This window comes from Rhododendron vialii, chromosome 13a (genome assembly GCF_030253575.1).
Source record: "Rhododendron vialii isolate Sample 1 chromosome 13a, ASM3025357v1".
NCBI classification, from domain to species: domain Eukaryota; kingdom Viridiplantae; phylum Streptophyta; class Magnoliopsida; order Ericales; family Ericaceae; genus Rhododendron; species Rhododendron vialii.
In genome coordinates, this window is record NC_080569.1 from 23,804,794 (window position 1) to 23,824,648 (window position 19,855).

At 43.9% G+C, this 19,855-nt stretch overlaps 1 pseudogene; it reads left to right on the top strand.

Annotated features, from left to right (window-relative positions):
- Nucleotides 1-1,516: 1,516 nt before the first annotated feature.
- On the top strand, nt 1,517-19,635 carry LOC131314025 (cysteine-rich receptor-like protein kinase 10; annotated as a pseudogene).
- The last annotated feature ends 220 nt before the right edge of the window (nt 19,636-19,855 follow it).

Sequence of the window (19,855 nt, forward strand, 5' to 3'; positions counted from 1 at the left end):
TCCACCGGTTCAAACAGATTGAAATTTGAAACACTTAATTATTTTTCTCTTGCTCAGCTTTCCCTCTTGTCTTTTCGAACAAAAGCAGAACTGCGACAGAAATGGCAAGCTGGGGGTGGGAGAGGGGGATAAATAGGGATGGAATCGTCCATTTTTGAGGGAGATTAGGGGTATACGTGATGGATACCTCAAACCCTAGCCATTGCTAAGACCCTTGAATACCCTTTTCTACGGTGTTATAGAAGAACGGGGGATTAAGAATACCCGACCTCGATAACTTCCTAAACCAGGGCTTATGCTGTGGGCCCAGGCTTCTTCATAAATCCAAACGATCTCAAAGAGTCGAAGTGAGGTACACGCGGCGGCCTTTCGCAACATCCAAAGAAGTCATGAAATTTGTAATTTCTTGGAATTTGCTTGATGTTTGAGGCTTTTGAACTACTCCTATATCAAGTTCCAAACCATACTTATTATTAGGCAAATAAAAGCATCAGATTTCCATGTCTTCTTTAAAGAATTTTGATCCACTCATGGTCCCATGGAGCGTCAATTCTTCTTGGACTAATTAAAGCGAGTCAAGTAAACTTTATTACTATGAGTTGGACGTCGTTGAATCTCTTGGCACGAGTACGGAGTACTAGACTCAGAGATTTCTAAATCACCCAATTTCAGTTTAGAAGTTTGACAATAGCTTGAACTTTTAATTGTGAGATTTAAACAAGCAGATACCGAAATCCGATTTCGTTGATTTTTATAGAAGTATTAAAATTTTCATGTTATAAGAGATGAACTATTTCGATCATCGCAATAGGACCGGCAATGTGATGAATAATATTCACTCAATTTTGAAGGTCACTGAACGAAACTAAACTCGGTCTATTTTGTGTAGGGTATATATGCTTATGTGGTCTCGATTTGGTACCAGAGTTTCTCATCAGGCAAATCAATTAAAGTACTAGGGAAACGAAAAACCACATTAAAGGTTTACACAGAATAATTTCCCCTCCTTCCAGAGGCGGCTCCACCATGGCTTGAACCCTGGGTTACTTCAGAAATGGAAATGCATTAAAATTTTGTGGTAGTGGAGTATTTTTTTTCCGATACAATCTGACATTTTTCATATTCACGGCACATCCGCATTTAAAGTAAATTCAAGTTTTACTTAATTTTGTGAATAAGTAGAAAAATATAACTCAACAATACAAAATAAATCATATATACTGAACAAAGTTTTCACCAAAGTAAATATTTCTACACATTCCGTCCTATTTTGTTTGTCCATTATTTCTTTTGTCTCCTTTATGTCTGTTGTCTATTTCTTTCAATATAGATCTTGAAAAATATGCAATATAAATATTATTTATTAGATTTCAATTCGTTCTGCAATATAAGGTTGTTGAAATCATGAAAAATATTATATTGAAATATATAAACAATAGACAAAAAAAGACAACATTTGATTTTCCAGTGTCAATTGTCGAAATTAGAAGTATGGTTGAACTGTCCTTTTGTGCACATGGTATCTAGTTTCAGGGCTTCGCTCTCTTTTGTTGGCTGGATGAGCAAAGTCCTGAAACTAGACCGTTCTCATGATCTGCGTACTAAGCAATCGGACCATGACATGATTTCTCTTCTGGCTTCAATCTGCTGGCACATTTGGAAGGGTAGAAATAAATTAATTTAAGTTCATTTTGTAGAGAAGGCGCTATCTTTTCACAATGAAGTGAAAGCGGAACGTGAAGCACAGCCCATCCCCGTTAAAAAGGTTACCCCTACTCCAGCTCTTGCATGGTATATATCCTCCTCCACCTGGTGTTGTCAAATTGAATATTGGGGATCATCTCGGCCAGATTCTTGGTACAATATCGATTCCTTTCACGGGCTTTCTTTCCCGGAGACTGACTGAAGCGTTGAGCTTCTGCGAAGCTCTTTCTGCTATGGCTAACATGAACTTCTCGAGCATTAATTATTGTGGAAGATGACTCTACCCAAGTTGTTCAGGCTCTCAATCGGAAAGGATCCTTTTCGGATTGTAGTTCTATAATTTCAGATTGCTTTCAACTTGCTGCGTTATTTTCCTGTTGTACTTTTGTCCATGTTAATCGTTTGTGCAATAGGCCAGGTAGCTCATTTGCTAGCTAAACAATCTGGAATCCTCCTATTACTTCTTAATCTTGCCCTTATGATGTTCGGTCCTCGGACCGTATTTTTATCTAATAAAATTTAGCCTCCAGTCCGATTTTGTTTGTTACCCTCGCTCTTATTGATTCTTCATAACTTGTGGGTCCCATCGAATCTAACCATAGTTAGCATCGAAAGCCAAAAGATATGAGTGAGATTTCGGATGTGCTCATCTGGAAAGTTATCCGCTGCATCAAACGCACATATGCGCGGGATCACTCCTCCTGTAATTTAAAAGGATTTCGGCCGGCCTTGCTTTTGTTCAATTGTAATATTAGGTTCAAAAATTTTACACACACAACTGTTGTGTATTCCGTTTAGTTCATAGAAAATTATTTTGCCTTTCTTTTTCGATTAAATCATGGTCTATTTCATTTAGTTCATGAAATTATGGCTCAAATTTGTATTTTTTTTTAAATAAATCGTAGTGTATTCATTAAATCATAATTGTTTTGGTTCGATTCTTGATGAAATAAATCATGGTGTATTCAACCTATTTTAAGGAAATTTAATTTTTCATGAATTACCATAATTTGCAAAAATAATTCATAAAAAACATGGTTGATATCACCATGTTCCAAAATAGGGTTTCTGATTTTAAATCAGTAAAAAATAAATTTTGAAATGATTTAAACCCACAAATTTTGAAACGAAAAGTCTGCTGTTCCTGATCCCAAAATCCCGACCGGATCCCGACGCCCCACCGGGCACACTCCGGCCACCGGACGGCCGATCCTAGCCATCCAAAAATTCTAAAAAAAAATGAGTGGGCTACGCGAGAATCAACGGCATCCAATGTGTGTAGGTGCTCGATCCAAATACTCCATATTTTTGTATATATTTGGATCGAGCACCTATACACATCGGATGCTGTTAATTCTCGCGCGGGGCCCACTCGATTTTTTTTTATAGAATTTTTGGACGGCTCGGATCGGCCATCTGGAGGCCAGAGTGTGCCCGGCAGGGCGTCGGGATCCGGTCGGATCCCTTTTGGTCGGGAACTGTAGCACCACTCATTTTGAAATGAGATAATCCCACTAAATTAGGAAATAATTTAATCCCACTAAAATAGGAAATGATTGATTAATCCCACTAATTTAGGAAGGCAATATACACACATGTGGATAAATTTTTAAAAGGGTAAGATAAATAATTCATTTTCTGAAAAGACGAAAACATAAGTGCAAAAAAAAGTGTCAGATGAAAACTGACATAGCAAATTTGTGCACAATCTATGCACAATCTTGCACAGATTGCGTTGTGAGGCCTACTAAGGGTTCCATACAAATAATCTGATCCGTTAATTATGTTTAAAATATTTTTTAAAGGGGTTACACGGAAAATTAGCTCAATCCAATACCTATAAGTGCTTAATTTAATCATCTAACTTTTCATTTAGGTTTTTAGAGAATGAAAAAGTTAGACGATTAGATCAAATATTTATAGGTATCAAATTGAGCTGATTTTGTGTGGGGACCCTTAAAAAAACATTTTAAACATAATTAACGACTCGAATCACTTGTGTGGGACCCGTGGTAAGTCTCACATAGCAATCTGTGGTCGATCTATGTACAGATTTGTTGTGTCCATAAACTTTATGTTTGACAAATCTTCTGTTTTTTTTTTGGGTAAAGATATGATATGACAAATCTTCTTTAGTAGTGGGCCATATGTTTCTTCCCCTCCTCAATACAAAATGGACCCTCTCTTAAATGGACGACGTGAATACGTGATCACATAATCCACCCCCCCCCCCCCCCCCCCAATCTCTCTCTCAAGTACTTTTCCAAACCAAACTCCGGTCCTCTGCTTTCCTGTACCAGGGAACACTACAATTCAATTGAATACAATAACGCCTCATTGACTCGCTTCCAAGTCGTCCGGAGCTACAGCCATGGATAATTTTGCCAATCTCCCCTCTCCACGACTCATTAATTTCTTCCATAACCCTCTCCCAAATAAGCCGAACGAGTTAAGTATAGTTAATTTTAAAAACCTTTTACTTTTAATTTGATTGTAGCATTGTGGATACTCTTAGACGTAAGTCCTTTAGTTTCATATTCTTGGTTCTTTTTTCTTATGGATGTTGCCAAATATTGCTAGTTTGGAAATGTCAAAAGCAAAATCTTTCTTAACTTTCTAAATTGGAGTATATAACACTATAACAAAAATAGTTATCACGACGAAATCGGAATTGTCACCAAATGGTACCTATTTGGCAACAAAAATAAAACTTCGTTTCCAAATGCAAGATTAATTACTTTTTAAATTTTGAAAAATTCAATATATTTTAAATAAATAATACATATCAATATATATAAATACATAATAGATTACTTTAAGAATTATTGAAAAAAATAGTAATATATATATATATATTGCAATATTATCAATAAAAAAATAAGTGATGCGCGTAGTGGTGTGGAGTGGTTGTTTAGAAACCGCAGATCCCCAGTTTGAGTATGAGCAACAACAAAGTGAGGAAAAACAAATTCTAGTTCGGTAATTTTTGGCGACAAAAAAAATTCGTCTCCAAAAGTTACTTGTCGCCATGTAGGACCAAAACACACATACACACAAGATATGTGAATAGAAAACAAGAAAGAAATCAAGACACATAATATACGTGGTTCTCCAAAACCAAGTATGTCCAAGGGAGCGAGAGCGGCTGTCGTTTCTTATTCAATCAACTGAAACAGGGTTTACAATATAGAGTATTTATACCTACTCACTCTGCACCGCACCGTTCGGGCAACTGGCCTATTTCTAGAACTCTTTAGTATCCCTTCATACTTAACATATATATGATCGAGCCATAGTTCTAACATGCCAAAATGTAGTTTTGCCGACAAAAAAATTCTTAGCCGATTGGTGGTACCCCTTTTGCGCGAAACATATGACGACGAAGAAATACTGAAATTAATTTATTAGAGGAAGAGATACACGAACTGCATGTTTGCCTAAACTCCCACAAAAGACCAAGAATAGTGGACGAATGACGTATCTCACTTGTATTTTCCAAAATGTGACCGATGTTGACTCATGTCGGCTTGTTATAAACTGAAATCACAACGTTCCCTTACAAATTAACCAAGTCTGAACATATTGTCAAAGCTCGTTTAGTTTTAAAATGAAACTCAACCAACTTAAGTAACGCTAGTTTTAGATGAGTTTGTCAAGAGATGTCACAAATGTAAGATTCACGCCAACCTTATGCATATGCCACCAACCGAGTTGACCAGCATGACCACACCATGGCCCTTCTCAGTTTGGGGCAGTGATATTATTGGGAAGGTGACTCCAAAGGGGTCTAACGGACATGAGTTCATTTTGGTGGCTATCGACTACTTTAGCCGAAACAACTTACAATGATACTCGAATCAGATTGTTTGCCACCTTAAATGAACGCTACCTTTTGCTCATGAAAATTGTTGAATGAAGTAATTTCTTCAATGCAGGAAATGGGGGAATCTCATCGCAAGTAATCATTGTCATTGTAGTTCCAATAGGGTCGCTATTATCCTTTTCATAGCAGGTTTCTGTTTCCTAAGTAGGGGGGCGAAGAAGAAGTATAACTTTATACAAGAAGACAATGGTAAGAACAAGTAATATTTAATTTCAACATTACCCCAAGACAAACTAAAGAAAGAATGACCATGTATTTATTCTTGTTTCAACTTTTGATTTGCCCAGTTGGGGACGACATGTCAGCAGTTCAGTCCTTGCAATATGGTTTGGGTACAATTCAAGCTGCCACAAACAACTTCTCAGACGATAACAAGATCGGTGAAGGTGGATTTGGTCTAGTCTACAAGGTATATTTTTTTGTTGTAAAATCGTTCCCAATTCTCAGAAGTTGTCCTACTTTGGATCTATATTAAGTTTCACGGGATGTTTTGTATTCTCAGGGCTTACTTTCAGATGGACAAGTTATAGCTATGAAAAGGCTATCTCGAACATCGGGGCAAGGTGCACAAGAATTCATGAATGAGGTGGTATTGGTAGCCAAGCTTCAACATAGAAACCTAGTGGGGCTATTGGGATTTTGCTTGGAAGGAAAAGAAAAGATATTCATTTATGAGTTTGTTCCCGACAAAAGCCTAGACTACTTTTTATTCAGTATGAAAATCTAAACAAGTCTTTGTTATATTGCTTGTTACTTTTTTATTGCCGTGAATGTTAAATTTGGAATCTGTAGCAGGCCGAGCAAAATGGCTCGAGCCATTCCGAGCGTGATCTAGTATTACTTTCAACTCCAAGACATCTCTCTTTGGACGTTCGGATCAGCAATCGTAGCCGAAGGTCCCTGTTGCCGAGTTTTCCTCTGATTACACCTTCTTTAATGTTCCATTCCCTACACCTGCTCGGGGTGGAGGATACGTTCGTTTGGATAGCTGCCGAAGGTCCCACAACATGCTCGGTGCCGAGCATGGCTTGGCCGACGATCCAGCTCATCCGCATCGGAACAGCAACCATGGCTATGATGATGGTCGTGATGTCATCCGAATGGTTATGAGGACAATGATGGTGGCACGTGAAGGTGCCAGCTCATCATAAAAACGGTTGCAAAACCCTAAACGTGATGCAACAGTGACATCAGCCGACGCGTGTCAAGCGTTGGTGCAATCTTGGAGACCAAGCGAAGGGTTTCCTATAAATATCCCATTATGCCTTCTTGGAAAAGGTACGCTCAAACAAAACCCTAGCTCCCAATCTCTAACTCTTCCTGGCAAGCAAAACTGACTCTTGCACCGGAGGGCCATCCCGGAGAACCTCCGGTGTGGTCTCTTAGTCGTGCTTCGTTTTGCAGGACTGAGCAAAGGAGACAGGAGCTAACCCCAAACCACCATTCAAAAAGGACGAACCACCCAAAATGGAGCCCCACAATTTGGTGAACCCGACGTGAACTTGATTCTCAGATCCACGGCGGCTCCTCCACCTCGACCGCCTCGTTCGTACCTAAAAACTTCACCCCTCGAGATCTCCACCAGTCTCCTCCAAAGAACAATGGGCGGAGCACCACCACCACCTCCTCTCTTTCAACCCCTCATTTCCTCTTTACACATCACCTCTGAAACTGGTATCAACGCTGCCTCCCCATCTCACCCTCCTGGATTTACTCCTCCAGGCGTAAGCTCTTCCATCCAACGTCCAGTGGGCCTGAGTGAAGATGCTCTAGCATACGTACAAATGCTAGAACAGCAACAAGAACAGACCAACGCTGATGTAGCCCTCCTACGAATGGAAATCGAAAAAATTAAGGCCAAAGAATTTCAAACGGCATCCCACTCCGGATCTCAGGGTCGGCGCCGGAGAGGAAATCTGCCACCCCCTCCTCCTTTGGGTGTTGATGCGCGGCCAAAAAGAATCTCAGTCCACGACCGACTGGACCCACCATTAACAGACCATCGAACTGGGGATAGTGCTCGCCTTAGGCAGCAGCTCTCACCAGTTCATAAACGTCTTGGCAATGGTGCGGGACATAGAGGCAGAGAAGGACAGCGAGAGGGGAGCCCGCATACTGTTTTCTCAAGTTCATCGGCTGGAGACGAATACTCCCAGGGCTCCCAAAGCTACGATACCGTGGAATTCCAAGACAACGATCAGGCTCTCATCCCGTACAAATCCGAACGGCAAAGAAGCCGAACGCCGAGAAGAAACGGGAAAGGTCCCCAGAGCCATCGGATCGAACATGATGAAGTCCCTCGGGAAAAGGCTCACGAAGGACGAGCAACAAATTCAGTAAGCGCTCGGAGGCTAAATCGTGAAAGGAGTGTAAGTGTCGTCGTTCGGCAAGACGATCGCCCTAGCCAACGAAGGGTTTACCATACCGAAAATCTTCCAGAAGAAGAGTACAGAAAGGTCCCCATAGAGAAGAGGGAGAGGGGATTTCAACGTCGGCAGGATGAGAACGAAGGAAAACAAAGGGAACAAGAATTCCAAGCATCAAAGAAGTCTCGAAACGCTCGGGAAGGTCTTCCCCCTCGGCCAACCCACGAATACCAATTGAAAAAACTGACAGAATCACCCTTCTCGGCCAAGATCCAAGCAACGTTGCCGAAGCTAGGTCTACATCTACCCAAGTTCCAGAAGTTCGATCCCAGTACGACTGAGGGATACACCCATCTCATCAGTTTCAGAAGCACCGTCTCTTGCGTCACCGACGACGATGCCATCATGTGCAAAGCATTCCCCTTAAGTCTTGGGCGCCTCGGCTTACTTTGGTTCAATCAATTAGAGGCTGGATCGATCCATAGTTTCAAAGAGCTTGAAAGAGCTTTTAACTATCGGTTCATCACTAGCAACAAGCAAGCCAAGGAAGAAGATGCCTTGGCACAGATGAGAAAGAGGCCCGGCGAGACGCTTCGGAAGTATGCCGAACGTTACTGGCAACTGTTTAACGAGATACCCGGTATTGATCAATACTGGGCGGCAAGGAACTTCAAGAATGGGTTGGAAACAGGAAGCAAGATCCTGGATGAGCTAGCAATAAGGGCTCCACATGGAATGAACGAGCTAATGAGGACGGTAGAACAGTTCTGCTCCTACGAAGAGTTCATCGCCGAGCGAGAACTCCAAGGAGGACAGAACTCAATCGTACCTCAAAGCCTTCATGTTCCCACGCCCCAAATCGCACCCCCGAAGCCTGTGGTCGCTGTCCAGCCGAAGAAGCAGGTCAACACAGTCAAGGTGGCAGACAAAAAGGGGCCGAAAGCTCATGACTATATAGCTGAAACCACAGTTTTCAAAGAGCCAATTTATTTACTCCTCCGTGCGATAGAGAGGGAACCATTCTTTGTTTGGCCGGACCCTCCCAAATTGAACACAGAAGAAGGCAATAACAACAATCGGAAGAGATGCTCATACCATAATGAGCTCGGGCATTACACCACGGCTTGCGCTCCCTATAAGGCACTTTTGGAAAATCTAGCGGCACAAGGACTTCTCGATGATCATATCGATTGGACAAAAACGCCGAGGAGACAGCCGAACGCTGGTGGACAAAACCTTATTCCACGACCAGTCGGAGTAATCAACGTTATTCATGGGTCAACAACAAGGGAGGCAGCAAAACAGCTTCGTCAAGAGCTTGTCAAAGCTGAGAATATTTCCCAAGTTTTTTCCATCGATCGTGCTCCAAAAAGAGTCAAAATGCTCGAGCGTCCCTGGTCAATCTCCTTCACCGAGCAAGATCTTCAACGCATCCAAACCCCCCATTGCGACGCTCTGGTGGTCACACTCCAAATCTCAACTCACTCGGTCAAAAGGGTGCTTATTGATCAAGGAAGCTCGGCAGAAGTGATGTATTTATCTCTCTTCAACGAGCTCAAAATCCCACAGTCGTGCCTATTATCAACAGAAGTCCCTTTAATTGGTTTCAGTGGCACTCCAGTTTGGCCTCTCGGAAGGATTACCCTCCCTGTCGTTACGGGCTCGGTTGCTTCTAATCAAGAATTCGTCGTTGTAGATGCACCGAGCCCATACAACGCAATCCTTGGCCGAAATTGGCTCCATTCAATCAAGGCCGTCGCCTCAACCTACCATCAAGTGGTCAGGTACATCGGCGCTAACGGCAAACAAGAAGACTTATTTGGAGATCAGTTACAAGCCAGACAGTGTTACGTCTCGGCCATCGGAAAGTCATCAAGCACCAAAAGAGTACATTGGGTTGAAGTCCCTGACAAACCAGTTCTCGAAGACGTCGGATCTCTTCCTGAAGAGAAATCAATTGAGGATCTTATCAAATTCCCACTTAACGAGGATGCATCACGTTATTTCATGCTCGGCGCTGGTTTATCCCAAGCCGAGAGTGAAGAAACCTTGCAGTTCCTCAAAAGCAACATCGAAGTTTTTGCATGGACGCCGTATGAGATGCCAGGCATTGACCCAAAGCTCATCCAGCACTCCCTCAAAGTTTTAAAATCGGCAAAGCCTGTAATTCAGAAGCCTCGGCGGTCAGCCAGCATTCACGCCGACGCAGTTAATGAGGAAGTTGGCAAACTCCTCGAGGCTGGCGCCATCAAAGAAGTACAATACCCCACTTGGCTCGCGAACCCTGTGGTGGTGAAAAAGAAGAATGGAAAATGGAGAGTTTGCGTGGACTACACCAACTTGAATGATGCTTGTCCGAAAGACTGTCTTCCCCTTCCAAAGATTGATCAATTGGTAGATGCAACGGCGGGTCATGCTCGGCTAAGTTTCTTGGATGCTTACCGAGGCTATCACCAGATAGCCATGGATCCCGACGATATGGAAAAAACGGCATTCATCACACCCAGAGGCCTCTCTGCTACCTGGTTATGCCGTTCGGCCTTAAGAATGCTGGTGCCACATTCCAAAGAATGGTATACCTGTTGTTCGGAATTCTCATTGGAGAAATCATGGAGGCTTATATCGACGATATGGTGGTGAAAAGTCTCAAGGCCGAGAATCACCTCTCTCATCTTGCCGAAGTCTTTGCAATCTTGAAAAAGCACAAGCTACGGCTTAACGCCGACAAGTGCGCCTTCGGAGTTAGCTCAGGGAAGTTCCTCGGCTACTTGGTTACTCGGCGCGGTATCGAGGCAGATCCGAACCAGATCTCAGCTATTCAGCAATTAAAACCACCATCCACTCCTCGGGAAATTCAGAAGCTAACTGGGATGGCAGCGGCTCTCAACAGGTTTATCAGCCGCTCATCGGATAAATGCCATGTCTTCTTCCAAACGCTTAAGAAGCAAAGCCGACGAAGTTTCAAGTGGACGGAAGATTGTGATGCAGCCCTTGCCGAGCTGAAATCTTATCTCAGTTCGGCCCCTCTTCTTGTCAAACCAGTAGCTTTCGAAACTCTTCATCTCTATCTAGCTGTCTCTCCACACGCCGTGAGCTCGGCACTTGTCCGACGGGAAGGCCTTGAGGACCAACCAATCTACTTTTCTAGCCGAACCTTGCTCCCGGCACAGACTAGATATCTGCCACTGGAGAAGCTCCTTCTAGCATTGGTTACAGCAGCTCGGAAATTGCTCCCTTATTTTCAAGAGCACCCCATCATAGTTCTCATGGAGTTTCCACTTAAAAATCTCTTGAGGAAAACTGATCTATCAAGCAGAGTATCTCAGTGGGCAGTCGAATTAGCAAACTTTGATAACCACTTTGAGCCTCGAATTGCAATTAAGGCACAAGTATTGGTAGACTTTATTGCTGAGTTCACCCCTGGAAGCCCGGACGAGGAAACATTGGTCAAGCCTAATTATGGGATGCTAGAACAACAAGAGGCTCGGAAAGTTTGGAACTTATTTAGCGGAGACGTTTGGAAATTGCACGTTGACGGGGCATCAAACAGCAACGGCTCGGGTGCAGGGGTTGTTCTCGTAAACCCTTGTGGCGTCCTTCATGAAAGTGCTATCACAATCAACTTCCAAGCCACAAACAACGAAGCCGAATATGAAGCTTTGCTTGCTGGCCTCCGAGCCGCGGCAAGTTTACAAGTTGAAGATTTACAAGTGTTCTGCGACTCTCAGCTGATCGTCAATCAAATAACAGGTGATTATGAAGCTCGGGACCCAAGAATGATTAAGTATCAAGCTACCGCTCTAGAGCTAATCCGAGGGTTCAAAGGATTCCAAATCGAACAGATCAACAGAGAGAACAACGCTCATGCCGATGCTCTTGCAAGTTTGGCCTCGGCAAGCAAAGCATCTGAATACCGACACATCAGCCTCGGCGAGATTCACCAGCCGAGCTTTGAAGTATCGGAAGAAGTATACAACATTTCCCTCGGCCCAAGTTGGATGGATGAAATCATCTCGTTCCTCAAGGATGATACTCTTCCCTCTGACAAAAAGGAAGCCCACCGTGTACGCAGCAAAGCAGCCTACTACTGGATCTCTGAGCTCGGCCAACTATATAGGAAAAGCTTCACCGGGCCATATCTCCGAGTCGTTCACCCAACCGAGGTCCCAATTATTTTAACCGAGCTCCACTCTAGCAGCTGCGGTTGTCACTCTGGCGGACGTTCCCTATGCCAAAGAGCTCTCAGTCAGGGATACTTCTGGAAAGGAATGAAGAAGGATTGTGAAGAAGTGGTCAAAAAGTGCAAGCCTTGCCAACTTTTCTCCCCCATACCAAGGCAACCCGCTCAATCTCTCAAACCTATCACTAGTCCATGGCCCTTTGCTCAGTGGGGCTTGGATATAGTAGGCAAACTTCCAACTGCCCCTGGGGGCTTCAAGTTTTTGATCACTGCAACGGATTACTTTTCAAAGTGGGTGGAAGCGGAGCCGTTAGTCACAACAACTGAAACAGACGTTCGGCGATTCGTTTGGAGAAACATCGTCACAAGGTTCGGCGTGCCTTATGCAATTGTGTCAGATAATGGCTCCCTATTCGTCGGAAAAGAGTTAACTGGGCTCTGTGCTGAGTTCGGAATTAGATTCTTCAATTCAACCCCATCCTACCCCCAGGGCAACGGCCAAGCCGAAGCCACTAACAAAACTGTTTGCGCGGGCATCAAACGTCGGCTTGACTCAAAACGAGGAAAATGGGCCGAGGAACTACCTAGGGTCCTTTGGGCCTACCGCTCCACTCCCAAACGCTCCACTGGCCAAACTCCCTTTGCAATGACCTTCGGCATGGAGGCTGTCATACCACTGGAATCAAAGTTCCCGACCCTGCGTACCGAAACTTTTGATCTAGAATCTAACAATGATGCAGTGGCAACCGAGCTAATCTTAGCCGAAGAAAAGCGAGACGATGCTCAGCTCAAGTTAGCCAACTATCAGCAAGAAGTCGCTCGGGGCTACAATCGAAGCGTAAGGCTTAAGAAGTTCAGAACCGATGACTGGGTCTGGAGGAAGGTTGTCCGAGCCAATCAAAAGACAAAATTCAAACCAAATTGGGAAGGACCCTACAGGGTGATTAAAGAGGTCGGCAATGGCTCGTACAAGTTAGAAGACAAAGAAGGAAGGGAAATTGAAAATCCCTGGAATGCTCTGAACCTCAGGAAGGCCTACCTTTGAACTCTCTCGTCGGTCGCACTCTATCACACCACCTATCAAGTCTATTACTTTTCTCTTACCAAAGTGTTGTACTTGTCTTGGCAATCTTTTTAATGAAAAGTATCTCCTACTTCTGAAGCATCAGTGTTCTTTATATTTGATTATAATGATTCAAACATCAATCAGTATAAGCTCGGTATTCTAACAGTTACAGCTACGTTCGGATTTCTTTACTGCAAACATGATTATGGCTCGGACAATTTGATTTCCAGCCACAACTCGATTAAACAAATTGGTTCGGTAATGTCCACACTTGGAACATTTACTTAACATATTGCCTTGTTACAAGGCTGGCATTTTGAGCAGAGCCTTATACCAGCATTGGGGCTGTTTTGAGTAAATCATAAACAACTCGGACAACTTAAAGTCCAAACAGAAAGCAATAGATGAACTTGAAAGTTTATCCTCAGTACGGCTATGTTCATAATTTGACTTGAACTAAATGGCCACATCAAACAATTACTCTACCTATTACCTTGGCATAAGACTGGCATTATGAGCCGAGCCTTACACCAAAGTAGGGGCTATCATGAGTAACTATCAAAACTTTCAAAGCAAGCCAAGGTTGCTTAACCCTCGGCAGCCAAAATCAGAAAAAATTTCTAAGGCATGGAGAAAAATTCAGTGCAGTAACAAAGTTGAGAATTCCTTCTAAGTCATTTAAACACAAACTTGAAATGCAGAATCTCCTACCAAGAGGGCTCGGCTTGGTAAAACGTTCGATGCCGACCCCCTTAAAACTATTACATCTGGCATGGCAAATCCTAAACGTTCGGAGCCATCCAGTCCAAAAGCAAAGTTCAAAAATATTCAGAAACAAAACAAAATAAAACTTAAGGAAAATCCTAAACTGGGGTATCTTCGGCAACTTTATCCTGAGCCTCGGGATGGCTTTCAGCATCTCCAACCTTCCCTTGTTGATCGGCCACAGGCGCTTCGATCATCTCTTCATCGTCATCCTCAGGAGGTAACGGTAGGCACTCCTCTTCGGAGTAAGGAAGCTCAAGATCCGGCACGGTCGGCTCGGGAAGCTGCTTCAAAAAGCCAGAATCGGCTTGAATTGCCATTACCGCAGCCATAGCCTCGGCACCAGCAGTATAACCCAGCTTAAAGAAATTTGGAAGCCGAGCCTCAAGCTCGTCATTCACCATCTTATGTGCTATTTGGGTGTACTCCAGTGCGGCTCGGTTTATCCCGGCCTCATAGCCCTTGGCATCAGCAGCATTGAGCTTCTCTTTTTCTTCTGCCCTCATCCTTTCAACATTGGCCTCGGCAGCAGCCTTAAAGTCGGCAAGCTCCTTCTTCAGCCTCTCCACCTCTGCTTCCGCATCCTTCGATTGCTGATCTGAGATCCTCCACTTGGTTCGGTAGGAATCTCGGTCAGACCTGTATCGTTCGCGCTCGGCAGACACTTTGGTGGCCTTGTCATAGGCTTTCAGGGCAGCCTGTCCAGCCTGTCAAAAACAAGGAGATAAAGATTACCACAAGGCAAGTACAAAGGAAAAATCACAAGTACAAAAACTAAGCAAAAGTAAGCACAAGTAATACCTGCACAAGATGCGAGCACATTTCCCCGAGCCCTGGGATTAGGTCGGTCGGCACTTGATCATAGTCTCTTGGAAGAGCTAGACCCCTGAGGAGCGTCACTGCAAGGTTTGGTTCTTCCTTAATGGAATCACTCAACTGCAAGACCCTTCCGTCAGACATTGTGTACGAAGGACTGAAATGCCGTCGGATAGCAGCCTCGGTTTCAGGGTCGGTAAGGTCAATGTGAGGCTCAGAAAGATTCCTTTGTTCCTTGGGAGGAGAGGCTCGGGCAACACTCGACGGGGCAGACTTAGAAACGTTCAGTGGCAAAACATCCTCGGATGTCTTCTGTCTTTTTTCCTTCTACTGTTGCTGCTGGTCGGAAGAGCCACGGCTGCGAGCAGGGTTAGCTGACTTCGTTGGGATGACGGGCCTAGGGATATTCCTCCTCGACATATCTTCGACAGCGGGGTCGGTTAGAATATCGGATCCAAGCGAAGTGAGCCACTCCTCGGCGGTATATCCGATCTTCGGCAATCGCACTCCCTGAAGCCGCTTCTCCCGAACGCCTTCGACGTTTGAAGCACCCCCCTTTTTAGATGCTCCGGTTGTCTTGGGGGCACCTGCTTTCTTCTTCCCTGGTTCGGCTTCGGCTTCTTTACTCTTCTCTTTCCTTCTCAACACACCCTTGTATGAAGGTCTGTAGTAGAGAAGGGTTGGAGCGTGTCGGCAAGCTTGTGCGAGGAGCGTGTCGCAAGCCTTCTCACGAGAATTTGTATTAAGTCCTTTTGATATAGGACCGAGCTCTGCAAACGAAAGATAGCAGGAGTGCAAACGTTAAGCAACAAACGAAAAGCCGAGCGAAATTTTTATTAGATTAAGAAAGGAACGGTTCGTTGGTACCTCTCGTATCCTTAACTTTAGGGACTGCGTACCGACGGAGACCGTCGCCAAATTCGTAGTTCCCGTGGACTTCAAGGTAAAAATCGGCCCACTTATCCGTGTCGGATAAACCCTGGATCAAGGGGCTCTTTTTAGGACGGGTTGAAAGGTACCGACGGCCAGATTTACCATGACGAGACATGGTGTAGGTGAAGAAAAGGTCCGTTGGCTTGAAGTCCAGATTTTGGCTCTCCATCAGAGCAATTACCGACATGATGATTCGGTAACTGTTGATTGCCAATTGATGGGGTGCCAAACTAAACTTCCATAGTATCTCCCTAAGGAAGGGGTGGAGGGGGAACCGAAGCCCGGCCTCGCAGATGGCCATTAGGGGCACGGTTATATGCTCGGGACGGTGATCCCTGTGGTCTTTTATATCGGTGATCTTGACTCTGTGAATCAGAACGTCTTCGGGAATGTCGTACTTCGTACGAAACGCTTCATACTCTCCCGGATCACCACTAAAGTAGTGGGCATAAGGGCATAGCAGTCCCTTGTCAAAGAGATCAGCATCGCTCGGCGCCGACGTTGAAGCCTCGGCCCCTGACATAAGCCTCGATTTGGCTTCTTGTCCCACCCGTGGTTCGGTCTCGGATTGGGTGTCAGAAGAAAAACTAATCTCAGGCTCCGTAGTGAATCCGTCTGCAGCATACTCGAAGTCACGCTCGGCGTTAGAATCGTCTGTCACAGGAGAAGTTGCCGACATCCTTGTTGAAGAAGATACAACCGCTCGGCTATTCCTCAACCTACGCCACTCGATAAGTTCGCTGAGGAATTGACGATCGGATTCGGTTTCCGAGCAATCCGAGTCTGATGACACGTCGATGACCTCGTGAGCCAGACCTAGGAAAAGAACAAAGGGGTATTAAGCTAGTGAAATCTGCGTCGGCAAAGAAGATCGTTTGGAAGTTCGGTTCATCTTATCGGCTCACGAGTCACATGCTAACCTATAGTGGGCTCGGTACTTCTATAAAGACAACCTACGTTTGGCAGAACAAGAGAGTTGGGGAACGTTCGGTAATTTATCCCCATCAAAGAAATCGTTCGGCGAGCCCCAGACATCCTATGGGGGCTCGGAAGAACAGGTTGAGTTCAGGGATGAACATCATCGTTCTCCCCAGAAATCTACTGTTCATACAGTACAAAAAACCCCAAAATCATCCCAGAAACCCAGAAAATAAGTGTGGAAAGCAAGATAAAGAGTGAGATGATAAGAATCGATGACATACCTGAAGATTTCTGTTGGAATGGGGCTTGAAGTTGAAGATCTAGGATTAAGTTGAGTTCTGGAACGAAAATGTAGAGAGAGAAGCTTCAAGCGCTAGAGAGATAAAGTGCAGAAGAACTTTCTCTCGCCTCCTTCACCGGTATTTATAAACGGGGCGGGGCTTTTCGAATTTCCCGCCCATCATTTCACCGCCGAACCCTTCGCCAACCTCTACGTGACACGTGGCAACTGAAGCCCTTTCCCATGCTAGCCGTCTCCTCGTCTACCAAAACGTCCTTTCAACTGACACACCCGTTCGAATACTCGACGGCTGTTATCTTATGTGGGGCTCGGATTAATCTGCCGAAGGTTCAAGCTCGGCCAAGTCTTAAATCAACCCATACCGAGTGAAGAGCTTCGGCATGGGTTGAGGGGCTATTGTAGCAGGCCGAGCAAAATGGCTCGAGCCATTCCGAGCGTGATCTAGTATTACTTTCAACTCCAAGACATCTCTCTTTGGACGTTCGGATCAGCAATCGTAGCCGAAGGTCCCTGTCGCCGAGTTTTCCTCTGATTACACCTCCTTTAATGTTCCATTCCCTACACCTGCTCGGGGTGGAGGATACGTTCGTTTGGATAGCTGCCGAAGGTCCCACAACATGCTCGGTGCCGAGCATGGCTTGGCCGACGATCCAGCTCATCCGCATCGGAACAGCAACCATGGCTATGATGATGGTCGTGATGTCATCCGAACGGTTATGAGGACAATGATGGTGGCACGTGAAGGTGCCAGCTCATCATAAAAACGGTTGCAAAACCCTAAACGTGATGCAACAGTGACATCAGCCGACGCGTGTCAAGCGTTGGTGCAATCTTGGAGACCAAGCGAAGGGTTTCCTATAAATATCCCATTATGCCTTCTTGGAAGAGGTACGCTCAAACAAAACCCTAGCTCCCAATCTCTAACTCTTCCTGGCAAGCAAAACTGACTCTTGCACCGGAGGGCCATCCCGGAGAACCTCCGGTGTGGTCTCTTAGTCGTGCTTCGTTTTGCAGGACTGAGCAAAGGAGACAGGAGCTAACCCCGAACCACCATTCAAAAAGGACGAACCACCCAAAATGGAGCCCCACAGAATCCAATAAGCATAGATGAATAGTACACAATATGAATTGTGTATTGACTTGAACTTGCATTTGGATCGATTAATGGACAGACCCACAAGTGCAACAGGAGTTGGATTGGTCGAGACGTTATAACTTACAAGATTATAAGAGGGATTGCCCGGGGCATGTTGGACCGTCATGAAGATTCCTGGTTTACAATTATACACTGCGATCTCAAAATTAGCAATAGCTTATGAATGTGAAAATTTCAGATTTGGCATGGCTAGGTTCCTTGGTGTTGACCAAACTCAAGAAAGTACAGGTCGAGTCGTTGGAACATTGTAAGTAGTGTCCCTGAATCCCGTGTGTTCGTTTTTCTATTAAATGATATGAACACTCGGATTCTACACTTTTTAGAATAGTAATCCTTTTTTGACCTTACTATTGGTTATTTATTTACCTGATTACCTTTCAATCAATTCTTGACATATTTTCATAACTTATGAATTCTTAAATCAACAGTAAAAAGGAAAAAACAGTGTACGTTGTTAAGGAAAAAGAAAAATAAAAAGAAAAGAGGAGTGCCAAATCAGTTCAAATACATTTTTAGTTAAAATTTTGGGGCATTATGTCCTTAATTAATTGTTTCATGTCTGATTTCATCCATTCATGATTCATTGATAATGGTGGATTGCAGTGGTTACATGTCTCCAGAGTATGTAAGGCATGAACAATTCTCAGTCAAGTCTGATGTTTTTAGTTTCGTTGTCTTAGTTCTGGAAATCATTTCTGGCAAAAAGAACAACAGTTTTTACCAGTCAAACGATGTTGCGGACCTTATGATCTATGTAAGCTCTTATCCATGCATTCTAATTGCTGCTCCTTCTGTCCCACATATTGCTAGTCTTGTATCCATGACTTAAGGACGTTCGAAAATTTATGTCCTTGTTGGAAGTTCTTAAAATTAACGCTTGAAAGTAACTACAAATATATGCTAAGAATTAAAGTTAAAACTTCATAAAGAGAGACCAACTCATGTATACAAGGACTTGTTGCAGGCTTGGAAACTCTGGAGGGAAGGAACGTCCTTGGATTTGATGGATCCAACTCTTGAACGGTCATGTGCAAGAAATGAAGTCACGAGAAGCATCCATATTGCCTTGTTGTGTGTCCAAGATGATCCAGACACCAGGGCTTCCATAGCAACCGTAGTTACGTACGATGCTCAGTAGCTATTCCGTTACTTTTGGAATTCCTCAACAGCCTGCATCCCTTGGTCGGAGCAAAACAAGGTCGAATACTGTTAAAGCCTAGAGTCGGATTGGTCTACAAGCAAGTCAATGCAATGGTCTGTGAATGAAGCATCCATTACTGAACTAGACCCCAGATGATGTGAGAATTCTACGCCGATACAGAGATTCAGAGTTTGCTCTATGGCTGCGATGACCTGGAGACTTGATGCCAACGATTTATTCAAATGTTTGAGAGCTTTAGAATCGTAATTGGATTTTTTACGGTAGTAAAACAATATTAGTATTATAGATTCAGCACAATGTCTATAGGAATTCCCTCAAGTATCAGTGTCCCAGGTTTGAGGATGCCTGGATTGTATCCATTTGGTCATATGGCAAAGTTTTGCTTATTGTTATGCATTAGATTGGTCCTCTTACAGAAATAAAATGTTCGCAAGTGATATATATAGAAGAATTGTTGATTTTCTGCTAGCCATTGGTTTGGTGTTTCTTGATATATTTGATAAGGCTATATTCCCTGCTGTGGCTTGTTCTTTTTTCAATCTTTTCAAATGAACTCTTAATTTGCAAAAGAAATAATAGATGTAATTTTTCCGTAAATTCTT